At 35.2% G+C, this 22,076-nt stretch overlaps 1 protein-coding gene across 15 annotated transcripts in view; it reads left to right on the top strand.

The window, feature by feature from the left end:
* MBD5 (methyl-CpG binding domain protein 5) overlaps positions 1-22,076 on the top strand; it is a 413,153-nt gene that overhangs the window by 258,647 nt on the left and 132,430 nt on the right. For 14 of the 15 annotated variants that reach the window (XM_059927806.1, XM_059927809.1, XM_059927808.1 and 11 more), the window contains 2 exons: positions 954-985; positions 11,532-11,653. The gene's annotated coding sequence lies outside the window, so the exon portion shown is untranslated. The remainder of the gene's footprint in view (positions 1-953; positions 986-11,531; positions 11,654-22,076) is intronic. The other variant, XM_059927799.1, reaches the window with a different exon arrangement.

Genomic DNA, 22,076 nt, shown 5'->3' on the forward strand with positions numbered 1-22,076 from the left:
ACAATATTGAAATTAGGCCAATTAATAACCCTACAGTGGCCTCTAAGTGTTCAAGTGAAAGGAAGAGTTGCACATCTCTCACTTTAAATCAAAAGCTGGAAATTATTAAGCTCAGTGAGCAAGGCATGTAGAAAGTTAAAACAGGTCGAAAGCTAGGCCTCTTGTGCCAGACAGTTAGCCAAGTTGTGAATGCAAAGGAAGAGTTCTTAAAGGAAATTAAAAGTGTGAGTCCAGTGAACATATGAATGACAAGAAAGCAAAACAGCCTTATTGCTGATATGAAGAAAGTTTTAGTGGTCTTGGATAGAAGATCAAACCAGCCACAACATTTGGAGCCTGAAGATGTGACTGAATTGCTACAATCTCATGGTAAAACTTGAATGGGTGAGGAGTTGCTTCTTAAGGATAAGCAAAGAAAGTGGTTTCTTGAGGTGGAATCTACTCTTAATGAAGATGCTGTGAAGATTGTTGAAATGACAATAACTTAGTTGATAAAGCAGCAGCAGGGTTTGAGAGGATTGAGTCCAGTTTTGAAAGAAGTTCTGCTGTGGGTATGGGTAAAATGCTATCAAACAACATTGCATGCTACAGAGAAATTGTTTGTGAGAGCAAGAGTCAATCAATGCACCAAACGTCACTGTTGTCTTACTTTAAGAAATTCCCACAGCCACCCCAGCCTTCAGCAACCACCACCCTGATCAGTCAGCAGCCATTAGTATCGAGGCAGGACCTTCCACCAGGGAAAAGATTATGACTCACTGAAGGCTCAGATGTTTGTTAGCATTTTTTAGCAATAAAGTTTTTTAATTAAGGTATGTACACCGTTTTTTAGACATAATGCTATTGCACAATTAATAGACAACAGTAGAGGGTAAACATAACTTTTATATGCACTGGGAAACCAAAAAATTTGTGTGAGTTGCTTTTTAAGAATAATATTTGCTTTATTGCAGTGGTCTGGAACTGAACCTGCAATATCTCCGAGGTATGCCTGTACCCTCTCTCCTCACTTCTGTTCAAGTGCTAATCTTTCAAGACCTAATTCATTTACTAGCTTTTCCTGACTACTCCAGTCAGGACTTTGAATTCCTGTAATACTTACTCAATGCTTATTATACAACAGGTTGTATTTTTAATATTTGTTTGACTAAGTCTTACACATAAACTTTTTAAGAGTTCAACATGCAGAGAAGCAAGAAAAAGGACATTTCGGGCAATGGACACGGTGTGTACAAAGGCACAGGATTATGAAGTAGCACAGAGTATCCCAGTAAATGCTAGGTTGTTTACTATAGCTGGAATGTAGACTATATACTGGGAATGTGAGAAAAGTAGGAATCAAACCATGAAAGAATATATAACTCATGCTACGAAATGTACATCCCACCTGCCCCAGCCCCTACCATAATTAATGGGAATTCATCAAAGAAATCAAATAGGAAAGATTTATTGTATTAGTTTTAATCAACTTTGATGTAATTTCTCTAGGTCTTAATATTCTTCATTTTCTTAGCTCTTATTTTTATTTTATATACCAGTAAAATTATCATATTTTTATGCAGTCTTTTTTCTTAATCTCGTATATATCCTCCATATACTTAATGTGTATACACATATATACATGGACACATATAGAGAGAGGAATTGTTCATTGCTTTAAAAGATGGGATTACACACACACACACACACACACCTGCACCTTGCATTTCTAACTCTACAGTGCTTTGTAGAAATAGCTCTAATTTATTTTTTTAATGACTGCAATATTGTGTAGTATGGAGGTACCAAAATTTTTTTAACTATTCCCCTATTTGTAGACATTCATCTTGTTTCCAGTTTCTTTATATTTTTTAAGGAGATGTAGCTAAATCAAACCTTATGTTTATCTGACTAAATTTCACTGTAGCCTATGATTAATCCACCATAAACTATTAAATAATCCATGTAGGTTTGGGTATATAAGATGAAGTAAACTTATATTGATAATTTCTTATTATGATACTGTCTCATATCCTCTGTTTGCTACCAAATTGGTGGATATTTAGGAGTTGTTCCCAGTAGTAATATAACATCATAATGCATGAAATAACCCAGTTGATGACTCAAATTTTAAGTTAAAGTATAGTGATACCTTATATATTAAAAATAGGGAAATTACAATAATATTTTCCAAACTGAGATGTTAACAGGAATTTTATGGCAAAAATGTTCCATGGTCAAATTATTTGGGAAAACATACTGAATTGAACTGGGTTCTGCAAATGTTTGCATTTCTCTAAGAGTGTATTATTCCATGAAATGCCATTTGGTAAGGAGTGCTCTACATTATTCTAAAATAATATAGACATCTGAATTGTGTTCAGACATATGAATAGATTTTCAAAGGCCATTTTTTGTGGCACCATTTTGATAGACCTGTACTGTTGGTCCCCCGGTAGTACAGGTCTGGGAAAGATGACCCACTCAGATTGCTGCTAATTTGTCTAAGTGTTATTCCCAGTACCCCTCCCTATAGTTAATACATCTATCAATCAATCACAAAAGCTTGGAATTCCAGTGATACTGGATTATGAATATTTTAAAGCATACCCAGTACCTTCTTTACCTTCATAGTTTTTCAAACTTTTCCTGTTCCATCTGCCCATAATCCTCTCTCTCTTGTTATGTTTCTGTGTATTAAGATCTCAGTTTTCTTTAAATGCTCCCTTGTTTTTGAAGCTTTCTCCAGTGGGAATTAAAACCATTCCTTTTCTGATTTTCTCATACCACTTTGCCTTTCTTTCAGTAATTTAACTTCCTGCCTTATGATTCACACAGTTGTTTTCATGTACATTACAGTAGATGTTGTGCCATGACCTCTAGTTCATGTGGAGGAGCCCATAGACCAGCTGAGGGAGCAGATATATAAATAAGTTTATACAATGTGATGTGATATGTATTTATAATGGTACACAATGCTAGTGGTAAAAGGAATGACATGAGAAACTATGGACTAAAACGTTTGAATGTAAATTAGCTTATATAACTAAGATTTTAGCTTTATTTAGAATGTTTAAGTCTAGAACTGAAGTAGAATGTTGTACTGGTTATTGTACGTAACTTTCTCTTCCACTTAGCTTATAATTGCTCTGAACACCTGGCCTGTATATTACTTATTTTGCTGTTTTCTATTGCACCTAGCACTCCTGTAGATATATAGAATACATTCAATAACTGTTAAATTGAATTAATTTTTAGAAGCTGCTGTTTTAAAAAAATTTATTCTCACAATCTGAAATTTGATATTTTATGTCTGCATATTCAGACTGCTATTTTATTCTTAATTTAAGACATAGTTATAGGGAAGGCGACAAACAACATTTTAAAATATTATTTTTTGACTCTCAGAAGCACTTTTGGAAACTGTAGACTTACTCCATGGATACTGCCTTTGCACAAAATATTTATTGAATTGCTTTTGTTCCTTAACATACTATTTTGCATGCACATACTAGTTTCATCTGAATTCTTAAACCAACTAAATGTCATGTCAAACTAAGCTTAGTGGGTCAAAAGTTATGTACGCCTTTTGGGGTCAGAAACAACAAGGGATCTTGTGTGGTACAAAAGTTAACTATAGAGTCAATTACAAAAGAGAAATACCAGAAATATTTTTCACAATTCTGGCATTTCTGGGCTTGGTTTACAGCCTCTGAAGATAACCATTTTGAAGGACAAAACTGACTTAAAGTATATTTATTAAAATACCACATTCTTCATAATCCAGTTTATTAAGAAGAGTTGTTGGTTTTGTTGGACTGGAATTTAAGCATTTTATTATGTTTCCTGACTAATTATCTGTCTAATACTATTTTTAATTGGTATTAAACTTTTACCAGTGACCCTGATATTATAACTTGTTTTTAATTAAAGAATAGCATTCTTATCTCATCATTTTCTTTCTTTAAAAAATGCCATTACAGCCCAGTTTTTTTTTCCCATTTTGTATTGGATATTTTCCATCATGAAAAAAATGTATACATTCATGCTCATGATTTTCTCATTATTATATTCATTGTTATCATTAGGTATTGATAATGGAAAATGAGACCAAAGGCATCCTTATTACCTGATTATCTCATCCTTTACCTAAAGGAGCATAATCTAGAGATAAGACCTAGGAGATATCAGATGAAGCAAATACTGTAAAGCAGCATTTATTTCAATTGCACTTATTTCGTTTCTGAGAAATGAAACAGGAGTTGAGCTAAAGTTTACTTTTGCTTTAGCCAGAAAGAAAAGAATTGTCAGTCAGATTAATCCTGTAGACAGGAAGAGATGGATCTATTTAAGAAAACAAATGCCTTTTTATAGCCTTTGAGGTCATTTGGCATATCATTTATTTCTAGTTTTTATTCTGACTTCAGAGTATTTTATTTTATACATTTATAAAATCAGCTTTTTAGGGACTAGGTACCATTTTTCAATTTCTCTTTAATTCGTGTTTTACTTATAAATAATAAAATAATTGTACTACTCTAGACTTTACTAAGTAAGTCTGATAAAATTCACTTGTAAGTAGTTAGTACAGAATACATATTTTCAAAAGGATTCAAATAGGTTTATGGAGCATACAACTTTAAATATCAAAGGGTAAAATAGAGATTTGGGGTGTACTAGCCTAACCTTTTAAATTTGGTAGATAAGGAAGCCGTCTGAGCTGCTGTCACATGCATGACCTGGAATAATTTGGACAATTGTGCATTCTTATATTTTTTATGCAAAATATATATTCACAAATACTATCCATCATGTTCAGATTTTTAATAAGGTACTTTATTTTTGTGAAAATAAGTTATAACTATTACAAGGATAGTATACTTTGTGAAGAAATCGGGCTTATGTTATTACAATTTTTAACAATTAACATTTGCATACTCTTACGTTTATCCAAGATTTTTATATTTATTATCTCAGTTGATCTTAGAAACAGTAGAGATAATACTTACATGGTTGGTAGGAGTTAAGATTCATTTAACTGAAGAACACTCGCCCTCTCTGCCCTCCCCTCCCCCCGCCCCTCCCTCCCCACTCCACACACACAAGCTTAGGCTAAAAGGAGATATTGTGGTTTATAGGATAGAATGGTCTCCAGAAAGACTAATCTGAGGCTCCCAGTTCTTATCCCCTGAATTGGCTTCATTGTCAGCTCCACTCTTGGTGTCACTGACAGTTTTGAGTGTCAGTGGTCCTGATCTGATTAAGTATTCATCCTTGGAAACCTCACTGTGGACAGAGGGATAGGGGGCTATGCTGACTGGCTTTGGCAGTTAGGCCCACCTCTAAAGCTGTTGAACGGGTGAGTTGTCAAAAGGAAAATTGGTATACAGTTAGCAGAAGTAGCAGAAAAGCATGGTGGAGAGGCAAACTTCAAGTATCCACTCCAGCAGGTATTATCATCTCCACTTTACAGATGAGAAAATGGATAGTCAGAGAGGCTAAATGACCTACCCAAACTTAGGTCCTCTGGTTACAAATCCTGCTCCAGGCTGCCTTAAAGGAAAAGGAAAGTAAGAATGGATAAGACAAAAGAGGTGGTTCCAGATATTTATTTCTAGTTTGTGTTTTGAAGTGAACCGGGCAATATTGATTTTAGGGTGATGGTTAGGGTTAGAGTTGTTGAACAAGACATTTGTGGGAAATAAAATGTCATAAGGTCTGTGCAAGGGAGTAGGAGGAGGTACAGTAGACATGATCCTTAACATCCAGAGTTAAGATTTTGGGATTAAAATTAAAATAGCTAGCATTTATTAACCATTCCTTATGCTTCAGGCACTGTGCTAAACACTCTTCCTATAATATATGTTAACACTCACAACATTCCTATGAAATGAGGCTTTTACAGATAAGGAAGCATAAACAAAAAGAGATTTAATATCTTGTCCAAGACTGTATAACTAGAAAGGGTTAGAGTCAAGATTTGAACCCAGGAGGTCTAGAACCCACCACAGGGCCTGTTTTTGTTTTTCATTGTTACCAGTTAAAGTAGCAATGTTTAGTTACCTGCCATGTGCTGGCTGCCATAGCAGATATTTGTCTGGTGTAACACCTGTTTTCTAGAAACTTACCCTTTAAGGTTGGACAATACAGCAGTTCATACGCAGCCACATTTAAGAATTTAAATTTGAATTGCTAAGTTCCTACAGATCATTGTTAATGTTAATTTTATACTGTTTTGTTCTATATTTATCAAAGTTACACATGCACATTGTTTAAAAAATCAAGTAGTCCTACAAGACTTATTTTTAAAAGAAATTAGCAGTTTCCTGTTCTATACCTCTTTTCACCATTTTTCCAATTACCAGAAGCAATCACTTTTGGTTCTTTTTAGGTGTTTCTTTTAGTATTTATGAAGAAGAATATCTCTAAATAAATGATTATATTTCTACTTCTTGATTTTTTTTCAGCTTCACATTTAATCCATTAATTTCCCACTGCTCATGTTTTTTTTTTTTTTTTTTTTTTTTTTTTTTTTCCCACTGCTCATGTTTAAGGTGATAAGAAAGGGGGATATCTAGATAATACATAATTGGGGCTTGATGACTGTGGATTCCATAGATCTGACTATGCTGTTTTGTTCAGGAACTCCCAGTGTCAATTTATTGAGAACCTTCTTTTTAATCCAGTTAGATTCTCCAAAGAAGAGTCTTTCACTCTCCTACCTAGAGGTTACAAGATGCGCTACTAGTTTATTTTACAAACTAAGTAGAAGAGGACTTGGGATCTCATATTCAAAGTATAAAATTTCATTCAGTTCTGTTTTCAGTAGAATACTCTGCTGACCAGAATTCTCCAAATTTCCCAGTTTGGGAACCTTCTGTTTTACCACTCCAAAGAATAAACATTGTCTTCTGCTAGGATGATAGAGGGAGGGGTACTTGTCCAGTTGCGGATGGTAGAGAGGGAATGCAAGAGACTAATTCTTAAACAGACTTCCAACCAGCCTTGCTCTTATTTTTACCTTTAACCTACTTCCATAAGTCTGGGTGCTACCAGTTACTAAGTTTCTTGGAAACTGTAATGCAAATAAAATTTTTTCCTGGCTTTACCTCCTACTGGTTTAAGATTTAGTTTGTTTGGATTTGCCAAGTCAGTTAGCTGTAGTCCTTCTGCCGTCTAGTTTCCAAATTTTGGTACTGTCATTCATCTCTCATTCTCTTTTTCTTTCTTGTTTCATGCTTTTTAATGAAATATTTAATATTATATTGTATTTTAATGTGGTTTTGAAAGGGGATGGAATTAAGTATATGTTCAATCTACCATCTTTAACCAGAAATCAACATTATTATCTACTGAGTAGTTTTTTCTTTCTAACATGTGTTAGATTTGAGATAAATACCTTTTTTATAAAGACAATTTCTATTTTAAGAAAATGGGAAATTACCATATCCAATCCCTATACTCAGTCTCAGAGTAAGATTTGAAGAGATTGCTGTTTATATATCATATATTTTATATTGAATGCTTTTATTATGACACAGGCCTGCTTTCTTCACAGTGTGTGGGAATGTTTAGTAACTCCATTGCCCTGGGAACAATAACCAAGAGCCATATATTACAGAGCTCAATATATTAGAGTCAGGACATGGACAAGATTATCAAAATTTCCAAATCAAAAACTGGGCAACATTGTTTAACCTTTAGAGGAAGTAATTGTTTGTTTCATTATCTTAATACATAATATATATTATATATATATATATATACATATAATTATATACATAATATATGTATACAATAATTTTTGGTTATTAAAGACAATATCGTGTGTACATTTCATTATTTCACTTAATACAGTATAACATAATTTTTGATTGTCACACTATGTTTTATGAATAAAGGTTCAGAGACTCAGAGAAGTTAAGTTACTTCCAAAGATTCTTACAGCTAGTGGGTGACAGAGGTAGAATTTGAACTGAGGATTCACTTACTTCAAAGCTAATACTCTTTGGAAGTGGGCATGTATAATAAAATCTGGAATTATGGGACCACAGTGAAGTTCCCCAGAACTTGGAGGGAAGTCACAGAAAGGTTGCTATCAAAAACTGTAACCAGCAGAAACTAACACAACATTGTAAAGCAATTATACTCCAATAAAGATATAAAAAAAAATTGTAACCAGAAAATCACACCATTTATTCTTTGTACATTTTCACACAACCATTTCATTGAATCCTTATAACAGCCTTATGAGCTATGTAGGTTTAAATTTTATTAAGTGTGTAAAATACTGTTTGCCTATGTGTGAAACAGAATTAACTCACAAACCTCTTCTCCTGGTCCCCCCACCCCATCACTTCCATAGATAAAGGAAAACTTAATCTTACCAACTGGTAGCAATTTGGTCACTTCTGAGTTAAAATTGAGTCAATTTAGGCTTTAAACTAAGATTCTTCTTCTTATCCTCTCCTTCCCTTCTGCTCTTCCCCAAGTTCCTGGGGAGACTCATATCATCCTGATATCAGCGGATAAGCATGGGCTTCCACATTCTTCTCTCTGCTTGCTGGTCTCTGCTGAGTTACTCAGGGCCCTTGGCATTTGGGCACCATGTGCCGTCATCCACTGAGATGTGTTTCCTCTTGCTGGGCCTCTGGACTTCATATACTTAGTCTACTGCTGCGGTTCTTGTTGTGGTCTCCAGTTGTGAGGACCAGGTACTCTTCACCCTGTTTCCTCAAACCCCAGTCTCCTTAATGTCTGCCAGATCAGTCTTAGCCACTTTTGCACCCCTCTCATGGCAAAGGCTTCAGTAACTTTTCAGATGTTCTGCCACAGTGCACTGGTACTCTCTGAATCCAAAGATGTCTTCAGACAAATCCTCCCAGCTACCTTTCTCAGTTGTCATCTTCAGTACTCTACATTCAGATACCTCAATGCTCTTTTTTGTCTGGTGGCCAGTATTTTTTTTCCTTTCCATGGGAAAACACCTGTTGTGTCCTCTTGAGTTCTTATCTACTCTATAGTTTTTACAGTATAAGCTTTATGAAAATAATATATAATAATGCAGCTCTCTATGTACTGAAGTCATCAACTGACAAAACATATTACATAAGGAAAGCAAGGTATAGAACAGAGTGTATAACCTGCTCCATTTCTGTAAATACATGTATAGATATGGCAATGCATTAAACATTTCTGGAAGAATACATGTATAGATATGGCAATGCATTAAACATTTCTGGAAGAATACATGAGCGGTAGCAGGGATTGCCTCTGGGGAGGGAAAATAGATGTCTGGGGGACAAGACTGGATGGGAAATTTTTCACTGCCTTTTTATATCTCTCAAATTCTATATCATGCAAATAACCTATTCAAAAATAAATAAAAGATAATTATAAAACATTTATAATTTGGCTTCTTCAGTCCTGCCGAGCTCCAGATCATCTGACGCTCAGCCACAGACAGAAAGTAGCTCTTTTGGCAAAGCTATCTTTTTTTCCCTTCTCTGCTTCCTGATGTGCCACTCTTTCTTGTAGAACTTTATTGAAGGCTGCATGAAGCAGCAGCCTGCTCCAACATTCTGAATTTTTCCCCTTCATTAGAAGGGAAAACACTTCAGTAGGAAGATGGCCTGAGTCCCAAATATATCAGATGGTGGTTTAGCCACTTTGCTGACTTGCCAGACTAAGATAGAGAGGCCCGCACTACCCTTCACCTGACCTCTTTGGCCAGGCCAAGACTGTATTTTAGGGTCTGTTACTTGCAAGAATTTTTATTATCTGCAGGCCTATCACGCTGAATAGATGTTTAATTAACTATGATGCATATAAACGCATGAATGAATAATTTTTATTTACAGGAATAATCCACCTAATTTTAAATGTATTAACTAATAAGGATTTTAAAAGTCTGTATTTTAAATTTCCCAACTGTTCAGTAATTATAGCTGTCTTTCTTTCCCCTGATTCCAAGATCCAGTTCAGGATCGTGCATTGTATTCAGTTGTCATATCCATTTAATCTCCTTTAAACTTAAAAAAAAGAAAAATTCCCAGACTTTTTGTGTCATGTTGTTGACATGTTTTAAAAGTCTGGGCAAATTGTTTGCAAGATGTCCCTTAATTTAGATTTTTCTGATTTTTGTTTTTGATTATTAGATTGAGATTAAACATTCTTGGCAAGAATATTCCATTGGTGATGCTTTCTCAAGGTATCATATCAAGTGTAAGAGGAGATTAGTAACACAGTAGAAAAGCACACTACTATGGTTTGATGGAAGGTCCAGTTTGAGTTTTTCAATTCTACTTGCTTTATCTTTACACTGAACAGGTAATTGCTAAGTGGTTTGTACTTAAATAGACCAGGTAGCAGGAAATAGTATTATATCCAGTCCATCTGCTATCATTTTGGAACAACAAAAAGTTGCCTTTTTAAATTTATCAGTTCTTGTGAGTTTGTAACAGTTTGGGGAGCTCTGATAAAATCAAGTTTCTGATTGCAAAGCTGAGGGCCAGGTGGTAATAATATCCATTCATAGCACTGAAGTGAGAATTACTTGAGATGTTAACAGAAGTAAAATATCACTGAAAGTAATATGCTCTGTGAAGAGTCTCTATTAATATAATCAACCCCACTCAGGTATTTATCTTTAAAAACCACATATATGGCATACACTATTGTTATTGTATCTGACACTGTTGTACTTTATGAATATAATCTTTATAATAACCCTTCTACTTGGGTACTGTTATTATCCCTATTTACAGATGAAGAAACTAAGGCACAGAGAGGATAAGTAATGTTCCCAAGGTCATATAACAAATAAGTGGTAATGGGGGACTTCCCTGGTGGTCCAGTGGTTAAGACTCCACGCTTCCAATGCAGAGGGCCTGGCTTCAATCCCTGGTCAGGGAACTAGATCCCGCATGCATGCCGCAACTAAGAAGCCCACATGGCACAACAAAGATCCCTCATGCCGCAACTAAGACCCGATACAGTCAAAAGGAAATAAATAAAACGGTTAAAATGGTAAATTAAAAAAAAAAAATAGGACTTCCCTCATGGCACAGCGGTTAAGAATCCGCCTGCCAATTCAGGGGACACGGCTTTGATCCCTGGTCCGTGAAGATCCCACATGCCGCAGAGCAACTAAACCCATGCACCACAACTACTGAGCCTGCGCTCTAGAGCCCACGAACCACAACTACTGAGCCCGCTTTCCACAACTACTGAAGCCTGCGCGCCTAGAGCCCATGCTCTGCAACAAGAGAAGCCACCACAATGAGAAGCCCACGTACTGCAATGAAGAGTAGCTCCCACGCGCTGCAACTAGAGAAAGCTTGTGCACAGCAACAGAAACCCAATGCAGCCAAAAATAAATAAATAAATAAATTTATTTTTTTTAAAAAGTGGTAATATTTCCAGCTGTTTTTCTCTGAGACCCCACTTGAAAACAGGCAGCAGCCTGTATAGCTCCACTGTGTACTTAAGGATAATTTTCATTCAGCCTGTCCTTTAAATAAATGTGTGTGTCTATGTTATTTCTGTTACAGAGAGAAGAGGTACTCCTTTATAGGGACTCGTAAAGGCATAGAGCATCTAGAGATTTACTGCCTCCATTACGCTGCTGGGTCTCACAGCACATGTTATGTTTTTATCAGTTTCTCTCCAGAAGGTAGGAGTTGTTTTCTCTCCATGAATTCTTCATATAATTATAGTTTTCTTGTCTGTGAACTTAATATTTATTGAATATGAAAAACATCTGACATCTATAGATTAAAATGCCAATTGGGAGATTGGGATTGACATATATACACTAATATGTATAAAATGGATAACTAATAACCTGCTGTATAAAAAAATAAATAAAATTCTAAAATTCAAAAAATAAATAAAAATAAATAAAATGCCAGACTTCTCAAAATAGTTAAGACATACAAACACCTCTAAAGAATATTTCTATTATAAAATTAATACATGTTCATTGTAAAAAAAAAAAAGACAATACAGAAAAGTATAGTAATCTTACCACCTTGAGATAAGTACTTTTTATATGTTGTCATATGTCTTTCTGAATTTATTGATATATGTCTATATGATGCATAATAATACATATATAATTATTCATTATATATTATTATATACTTATGTACATATATTATGACTAGAAATAATAGAATATAAATGCTCCTTGGCTAGAATGCTTCTTTTTAAACTTTTTTAAATTTAATTTAATTTTATATTGGAGTGTAGTTGATTTACAATGTTGTGTTCATTTCAGGTGCACAACAAAGTGATTCAGTTACACATATACCTATATCCATTCTTTTTCAGATTCTTTTCCCATATAGGTTATCACAGAATATTGAGTAGACTTCCTTGTGCTATACAGTAGATCCTTGTTGATTGTCTATTTTATTTATAGTACTATGTATATATCAATCCCAATCTCCCAATTAATCCCTCCCTGCCACTTTCCCCCTTGGTAACCATAAGTTTGTTTTCTACATCTGTAACTCTGTTTCTATTTTGTAAATAAGTTCATTTGTATCATTTTTTTAGATTCCATATATAAGCGATATTATACGATACTTGTCCTTCTCTGTCTGACCTACTTCACTCAGTATGACAATCTCTGGGTCCATCCATGTTGCTGCAAATGGCATTATTTTGTTCTTTTTTATGGCTGAGTAATATTCCATTGTATATATGTACCACATCTTCTTTATTCATTCCTCTGTCGATGGACATTTAGGTTGCTTCCATGTCTTGGCTATTGTAAATAGAGCGGCAATGAACATTGGGGTGCATGTGTCTTTTCAAATTATGGTTTTGTCCAGATATATGCCGAGGAGTGCGATTGCTGGATTGTATGGTACTTCTATTTTTAGTTTTTTAAGGAACCTCCATACTGTTCTCCGTAGTGGTTGTACCAATTTACATTCCCACCAACAGTGTAGGAGGGTTCCATTTTCTCTACACCCTCTCCAGCATTTATTGTTTGTAGATTTTTTGATGATGGCCATTTTGCCCAGTGTGAGGTGATAACTCATTGTAGTTTTGATTTGCTTTTCTCTAATAATTAGTGATGTTGAGCATCTTTTCATGTGTTTCTTGGCCATCTGTATGTCTTCTTTGGAGAAATGTCTATTTAGATCTTCTGCCCATTTTTTGATTGGGTTGTTTGTTTGTTTTTAAATATTAATTTATTTATTTTGGCTGTGTTGGGTCTTCGTTTCTGTGCGAGGGCTTTCTCTAGTTGCGGCAAGTGGAGGCCACTCCTCATCGCGGTGCACGGGCCTCTCACTATCGCGGCCTCTCCCGTTGCAGAGCACAGGCTCCAGACGCACAGGCTCAGTAATTGTGGCTCACGGGCCCAGCCGCTCCACGGCATGTGGGATCTTCCCAGACCAGGGCTCGAACCCATGTTCCCTTCATTGGCAGGCAGATTCTCAACCACTGCGCCACCAGGGAAGCCCTGTTTGTTTTTTTGTTATTGAGCTGCATGAGCTGTTTATATATATTGGAGATTAATCCCTCCCTGGTCACTTCATTTGCAAATATTTTCTCCCATTCTGTGGGTTGTATTTTCATTTTGTTTATGGTTTCCTTTGCTGTGCAAAAGCTTTTAAGTTTCATTAGGTCCCATTTGTTTATTTTTGTTTTTGTTTTCATTACTCTAGGAGGTGGGTCAGAAAAGATCTTTCTGCAATTTATGTCAGAGAATGTTCTGCCTATGTTTTCCTCTAAGAGTTTTATACTTTCCCACCTTACATTTAGGTCTTTAATCCATTTTGAGTTTATTTTGTGTACAATGTTAAGGAGTGTTCTAATTTTATTCTTTTACATGTAACTGTCCAGTTTTCCCCACACTACTTATTGAAGAGACTGTCTTTTCTCCATTGTATATTCTTGCCTCCTTTGTCATAGATTAGTTGACGATAGGTGTGTGGGTTTATCTCTGGACTTTCTATCCTGTTTTATTGATCTATATTTCTGTTTTTGTGCCATTACCATATGGTTTTGATTACTGTAGCTTTGTAGAATAGTCTGAAGTCAGGGAGCCTGATTCCTCCAGCTCTGTTTTTCTTTCTCAGTATGCTTTGGCTATTCAGGGTCTTCTGTGTTGTAAAATTGTAAAAATTTTTTTTTCTAGTTCTGTGAAAAATGCCATTATTAGTTTGATAGGGATTCCATTAAATCTGTAGATTGCCTTGGGTAGTATAGTCATTTTGATAATATTGATTCTTCCAATCCAAGAACATGGTATATCTCTCCATTTTTTTGTGTCATCTTTGATTTCTTTCATCAGTATCTTATAGTTTTCAGAGTACAGGTCTTTTGCCTCCTTAAGTAGGTTTATTCCTAGGTATTTTATTCTTTTTGATGCGATGGTAAATGGGATTGTTTCCTTAATTTCTCTTTCTGAACTTTCATTGTTAGTGTGTAGGACTACAAGGGATTTCTGTGTATTAATTATGTATCCTGCAACTTTACCAAACTCATTGATGAGCTCTAGTAGTTTTCTGATAGCATCTTTAGGATTTTCTATGTATAATATCATGTCATCTGTAAACAGTTTCAGTTTTACTTCTTCTTTTCCAATTTGGATTCCTTTTATTTCTTTTTCTTCTCTGATTGCTGTGGCTAGGACTTACAAAACTATGTTGAACAAAAGTGGCTAGAGTGGACATCCTTGTCTTGTTCCTGATCTTTGAGAAAATGCTTTCAGTTTTTCACCATTGAGAATAATGTTTGCTGTGGGTGTGTTGTATATGGCCTTTATTATGTTGAGGTATGTTACCTCCATGTCCACTGTCTGGAGAGTTTTTATCATAAATTGGTGTTGAATTTTGTGAAAAGCTTTTTCTGCATCTATTGAGATGATCATATTGTTTTTTTTCTTCAGTTTGTTAATGTGGTGTATAAATTGATTGATTTGTGTATGTTTAAGAATCCTTGCGTCCCTGGGATATATTCCACTTGATCATGGTGTGTGATCTTTTTAATGTGTTGTTGGATTCGGTTTGCTAGTCTTTTGTTGAGGATTTTTGTGTCTACATTCATCAGTGATATTGGCCTGTAATTTTCTTTGTTTATGATATCTTTGTCTGGTTTTGGTATCAGGATGATGGTGGCCTCATACAATGAGTTTGGGAGTGTTTGTTCCTCTGCAATTTTTTGGAAGAGTTTGAGAAGGATTGGTGTTAACTCTTCTCTAAATATTTGATAGAATTCACCTGTGAAGCCATCTGGTCCTGGACTTTTGTGTGTTGGAAGTTTTTAATCACAGTTTCAATTTCATTACTTGTGATTGGTCTGTTCATATTGTCTATTTCTTCCTGGTTCAGTCTTGGAAAGTTGTACCTTTCTCAGAGTTTGTCCATTTCTTCTAGGTTGTCCATGTTATTGGCATATAGTTGCTTATAGTAGTCTCTTTTGATGCTTTGTATTTCTGTGGTGTCAGTTGTAACTTCTCCTTCTTCATTTCTAATTTTATTGATTTGAGTCCTCTCCCTTTTTTTGCTGATGAGTCTGATGTAAGATTTATCAATTTTGTTTATCTTCTCAAAGAACCAGCTTTTAGTTTTATTGATCTTTGCCATTGTTTTCTTCATCTGTATTTCATTTATTTCTGGTCTGATCTTTATGATTTCTTTCATTCTACTAACTTTGGGTTTTGTTTGTTCTTCTTTCTCTAGTTGCTTTAGGTGTATTGTTAGGTTGTTTATTTGAGATTTTTCTTGTTTCCTGAGGTAAGATTGTATTGTTATAAACCTCCCTTTTAGAACTGCTTTTGCTGCGTCCCATAGGTTTTGGATCATTGTGTCTTCATTGTTGTTTGCCTCTAGGTATTTTTTTATTTCTTCTTTAATTTCTTCAGTGATCCATTGGTTGTTTAGTAACATTGTTTAGCCTCCATGTGTTTGTGTTTTTTACAGTTTTTTTCCTATAATTGATTTCTAATCTCATTGCGTTGTGGTCAGAAAAAATGCTTGATATGATTTCAATTTTCTTAAATTTACTGAGGCTTGATTTGTGGACCAAGATGTGAACTCTCCTGGAGAATGTTCCCTGCGTGCTTGAGAAGAAAGTGTATTCTGCTGCTTTTGGATGGAATGTCCTATAAATATCAATTAAGTCTCTCTCGTCTAATGTGTCATTTAAGGCTTGTGTTTCCTTATTGATCTTCTATGTGGATGATCTGTCCATTGGGTAATTGGGGTGTTAAAGTCCCCCACTATTATTGTGTTACTGTCAGTTTCTCGTTTTATGGCTGTTAGCATTTGCCTTATACATTGAGGTGCTCCTATGTTAGGTGCATATATATTTACAATTATGTCTTCTTCTTGGATTGGTCCCTTCATCATTGTGTAGTGTCCTTCCTTGTGTCTTGTAACAGTCTTTATTTTAAAGTCTATTTTGTCTGATTAAAAAGCTGCTACTCCAGCTTTCTTTTGGTTTCTATTAGTATGGAATACCTTTTTCTATCCCCTCATTTTCAGTCTGTATGTGTCCCTAGAGCTGAAGTGGGTCTCTTGTAGACAGCGTATACATGGGTCTTGTTTTTGTATCCATTCAGCCAGTCTTTTTCTTTTGGTTGGAGCATTTAATCCATTTACATTTAAGGTGATTATTGATATGTATGTTCCTATTGAAATTTTCTTAATTGTTTTGGATTTGTTTTTGTAGGTCTTTCTTCTTCCCTTTCTGTTTTGTTCTCTTCTCTTGTGATTTGATAACTATATTTGGTGTTGTGTTTGGGTTGCTTTTTCTTTTTCTGTGTGTATGTATTGTAATTTTTTGGTTTGCTGTTCCCATGAGGTTTTGATATAGCAGTCTATATGTGTACAAGGTTGTTTTATGTTGCTGGTCTCTTTCCCACCTAGGGAAGTTCCTTTAACATTTGTTGTAAAGCTGGTTGTTTTTGTTTTATGTACTTTCTTTTTGCCATATAAAGTTAGCATTTTTATGAGGTTAAATCTATCATCTTCCTCATGGGTTCTGGCTTTGGTGTCTGCTGGTACATTGGCTTTTTTTTTGAACTGTGTATATTACGGACGGTTTTAAACACAGAGTATTTGGCAGAATAGTATAATGAACCCCCATGTACCTCAGTCTGGCTTCAGTAATTAAGAACTCACAGCTAATCTTGTTTCACTTATATCATCTGTATTATTTTGAAGCAAATTCAGATATTATATCATTAAATACTTCAGTATGCACACTGACTTTAAAGGTATTTTTAACTAACCTGTATTTTACATCTGCCATAATTTGTCTTGCTGGAATCACTGACTTTCACTACAAGATACTTATAATGTTAAACCAAACGTCAGCATTAGTTAAGATTATTGTTACATAATTTAGGATTTTAAAATAGCCTCTATGAGAATTTAATTATACTAAATACTTATGTTACTCCTCTCTCATTGATTAAATATACATATCTGTATGATATCCATATAACTTTTTTGTTACTAAAGTTATATCTTAATAAAAAGCTTCAGCTTCCTTTTCTACTAAAGTTATGCCTCATTAGAATCTATAACTCTTCTTATACCATGATATAAATTTTATTTTCCTGTCCTCATAAGGCACTATCCTAAATTGTGAATTATGTTACTGTATTAAAAAGACTTTCCAAGCCTTTTGAGTAGAACTTTGTATATGCCTCTCCAGAAACATAACAGGGTTTGTTGTTTTTTTTTAATCCTTGGATTAGTTAGAATTTCATTTGTTATATGTGGTTAATATCTGATTAGTTTTTGAGCTATGAGTTCAGAAGAAAGCAATACCATCTTAGGGTCTTCTTTGGGGTTTGATACTGAATGTAAAAGTTCATCATAAGAAGTTAAGAAAGTATCTCATGATTACTAATGCCAGAAAGAGACAGAATATCATTAGACATGATTCTTATTCAAAGAAGAAGTATAAAAAAACCAGAGTTAGTCTCAACTGGAAATAAGATTGTCAATACATATCAAACGCAGAGAAGGAAAATAAATCTGAACCTTCGTCACAGCTAAGTAATATCATGTAAGTTTTTATAGTTAAGAGAGTCCTTTGGGTTAATATTGCCAGATTATTTCATTTTATAAATGAGAAAACAGAAGAGCAGAGAGCTTAACTGAAGCTTATCCAAAGTCACAAGAATGTTTTTTTATCCAGTTTTCTCGGAAGATATTTAAGAAGTATTATAAATAAAAGGTTCTAAAAAGTTATCATTATTAGCAACAATAACAGTTATTCAGTGCTTACTATGTAGCAGTCAATCTACTAAATACTTTGAATTATTTATCTCATTTAATCCTTACAGTGTGCTTTGAGGTAAAATCTTTTATTATCCCCTTTTATAGAGGTAAGGAATCTGACTCTAACCCAGGCAGTCCGAGACACATAGCCCTCACTCTTTAAAGTATTTGTTTTTATTTATTTATTTATTTATTTATGGCTGTGTTGGGTCCTCGTTTCTGTGCGAGGGCTTTCTCCAGTTGTGGCAAGCTGGGGCCACTCCTCATCGCGGTGCGCGGGCCTCTTACTATCACGGCCTCTCTCGTTGCAGAGCGCAGGCTCAGTAATTGTGGCTCACGGGCCCAGCTGCTCCGCGGCATGTGGGATCCTCCCAGACTAGGGCCCGAACCCGCGTCCCCCGCACCGGCAGGCAGACTCCCAACCACTGCGCCACCAGGGAAGCCCAGCCCTCACTCTTAATTGCTGTTATTCAGAGAAGAGACTCTTAAATGTTATAATCAGTAAGAAATTGTATTTCTCTATCAACTAAAGTAGACAGAGTTACTGGAAGAACAGAGAGAGGATTCCAGCAGTCAATCCTAGAGATAAAGCAGGAATGGAAAGTTTTGGCAAGATAGATGGCAAGAAATTACATGCTAAGGAAAAAAAATGTGAAAGGTCTAATTAAAGAAATTTGTGGCATGATTTGACTCTAGATTATTCCCTTATTTTCAGGGAATACTGCATCCCTCAATTCATTTTTGCGTTTATAAAAATTATTTTGGTTTTCAAATAAAAAGATGGCTTATCTTTTTCATAAATTAATGAGGAAAGCAACACGCAAAACATGTTGACTGTTGCTCTAGGTTTTAATGTTTGCTGCAGTTCATGTCTAAAGGTGCACATGAATTAAACAAAAAAATGAAATCATGAAAGAAGAATTTTTTAAAATGAATTTGCAAGTTTAGTTCTAAATCGCAATCACAGTTTTAGCTTGAGGCTTTTCTGGGTGATTGTGAATAATGATTAGACGAGATTACAGACCCCAGGCAAAGCCCGAGGACATTAATCCTCCTAGACAGTCATTTATCCTCAAAATAAATGGTCCTTAGTTTGTGGGGTATTGTTTGAAATACCAGAAGGAATCAAGACTTGAGTCTGTCATTTTATCCCAAGGGTCATCATCTCAGGAGTCTGAAGCTTAAATGTTAAGATAAATGTTTACCAAAATGAAAACCGTTGGCAGGCTTTTCATTTAATGTTGCTTTATTTTATTTTTACTGCTTTGGGGGTATGTATTTTTATTTACCCTCAGATGGAATTATGTATAAAAAATTGTAACCCCAAGAAAGTAATATCACTATTGAAAATTGTGTTCAACTGTGTAGAGCATCTATTCAGGGGAAATGGGTAAGTTTTTTTAAAAAAGATAATAAATTCCACCTCTCATTTTTATTAGATTTTCATGGAAATTTATGTTTGAGAGAATTCTGATTTACTACTCTTTGCTAAAAACATTCTTCTAGCCCGATGTTATGTAAAATTATGAACTGGTTAGTGTGGCTATTTTGAAAGCCCTGAGGTTTTGAATTCATGGATAATTATGTATTTTCAGTTACCAAAATCTCCATTTCCTTCCATCCTTATAGCTCTTTGCTCTAACTCTTCTCTAAAAACTTTGTGACTTAAGTTCTTAAAATGACTCCACCCTCTTTTAAAACATATTTACATAATAGATAGTAAGAGGGAGGAAGTTAACAAACTTAAACATTTACTTAACTCACCCAATGTATGGAATAATAATGATGATAATACTAATAAAAAGGGTAGTGTTCTCGTAATCATCTAATAACATGAAGAAGGGTAACGAGGCTTTATATAGGGTTTACTATATGCCAGTCACTATTCTAATTCACATTCTAACTCAAAACTCCATTATTATCCCCATTTTTAAATGAAGAAACTGAGTCAATAAGAGATTAAATAGTAAGTAGTAAATTTGGGATCAGAAACCTGAACCAGGGCTTGAGGGAGCCACAGTAGAAAATTCTCAGTCCTACATGGTCTCACATCAATACATATAAGGCTTTGTACTGGGAACATAGTGGTAAATGAGATAGGCACAGTTCCTGATTTCATTAAACAGAAAATTACACAATTTATTTCATTTCCACATTATAAGGTAATGCAAGAACATATGTAGGGACCTCATATAGTCTGGGAAAATCAGGCAAAGGATCTCCGAAGAAGGGGCTTTTTGGCTGAGATCTGAGGGATGAGTAGGATCCACAAGGTCAGGTGGAAATGGGGAGTAGGATAGGCAGGGACCACACCGTGACTTTTATGGGCCCTAGGCACTTTTGCCTTCATGGGCCCCTTCCTCCATAAGAATATTAAAAATCGTATTTTGTGATTATACTGGTATGAAGACAAATATGTTAATATTATATACTAAAACATTTTCTTTCAACGAAAAGTGGGTTTTTTCCTTATTTTAATAGAAACTAAAACATTTTCATGGACTCCTAAAAGTATTTTGGGCCCAAGGCAATTGTGCCCGCTGTGCCTAATGGATAAGTCAGCCTAGAGGTGAATATTGGGCCAAACATTTCAGATGGAAGGAACAGCATAGGGACTCGCTTGCTCAGGAAACTGAAAGGGGGCCAACGTGGTCAGAGCAGAGAGTGCAGGGGAGGGAGGCATGAAGTGAGGCTGGTGAGGCAGGCAGGGCCCTGTAGGCAGTGTTATTTATCCTAAGAGCTTCCAAAGGGGGTGTGTGTGTGTGTATGTGTGTGTGTAGGTAGGTGGGTGTGCTTAAGTCAAATTAATATATGCACATGGTTAAAATCAATAGTTCTTTGGTTCCCCTTTTCCCACTGATGCCTCACTTCTCTTTCCACTTTTCCTTCTAATATTTATCTTCATTTATCCAGGTAAAAGTAATTTGCTTCCACCTCAGATTTTTTAATTTATCACTTTTAGGCATCATATAGTAACGCGCACACACATACACACACATACAAATAAAGGAGGCATTATAAATTCACTCACTTACCCTACCCCACCCCTACCTTTTCTCTATCATTCTTCATTTGGTTTTATCTCTATTTTTGGTTTCTCTGTTGTAACTGTGGATACGACAGTATACCTTTATAATACCTTTATTTCTTATCCCATTAACTATAGGTGCTGCTTTGGGATTGTCCCCTCTAGCAGATGAGGATAAGTGTGTCCACATTCTCCGTGGTTCTGTTCTCAGTTCTTTCATTTTTGTATTTCTAAAATTGATGCCATTTACATCTATTTTATAACCATAATTAAGCATTTATATATTATTGTGTGAATAGTGCCTTTGCATTTTCTGTTCCCACCACCTGGAACATCCATTCACCCACAGGACCACATTGATTGATCCTGCCCTTCCTTAAGTTCTTGACCCAAGTAGCAGCTGCTCAGTAGGGCTGTTCCTGACCATCTTATCGGAAATAGCAACTCCCCTACCTAGGATTCTTGCTTTACTGTCTGTTGTATTTTTCGCTGTAGCACTTATTGTTAATACAAATCATATATTGTATTTCACTTATTGTATTTCACTTATTGTACTTATTCACTTAATTTTTTAAATTATTGTCACTCTCCCCATCCTTGACTACAGTTTCAAGGAGACAAGGATTATCTACTTTAATTTCTTTGATTTTTTTGGTTTACTATTTTCCCCCTCACTTTTATAATCTCAGTGACTAAAATAGTGCCAGATACAGAATCATTTGAATTAATGATTAATTGTAGTCCCAAGTAGTCTTCTTTGGTTATATGCCCTTACTTGGGCCATTTTTCAGTTTTCTTAAAATTTCTAATTGCCT

Source organism: Balaenoptera ricei, chromosome 7 (genome assembly GCF_028023285.1).
Source record: "Balaenoptera ricei isolate mBalRic1 chromosome 7, mBalRic1.hap2, whole genome shotgun sequence".
In the NCBI taxonomy this organism is placed as follows: domain Eukaryota; kingdom Metazoa; phylum Chordata; class Mammalia; order Artiodactyla; family Balaenopteridae; genus Balaenoptera; species Balaenoptera ricei.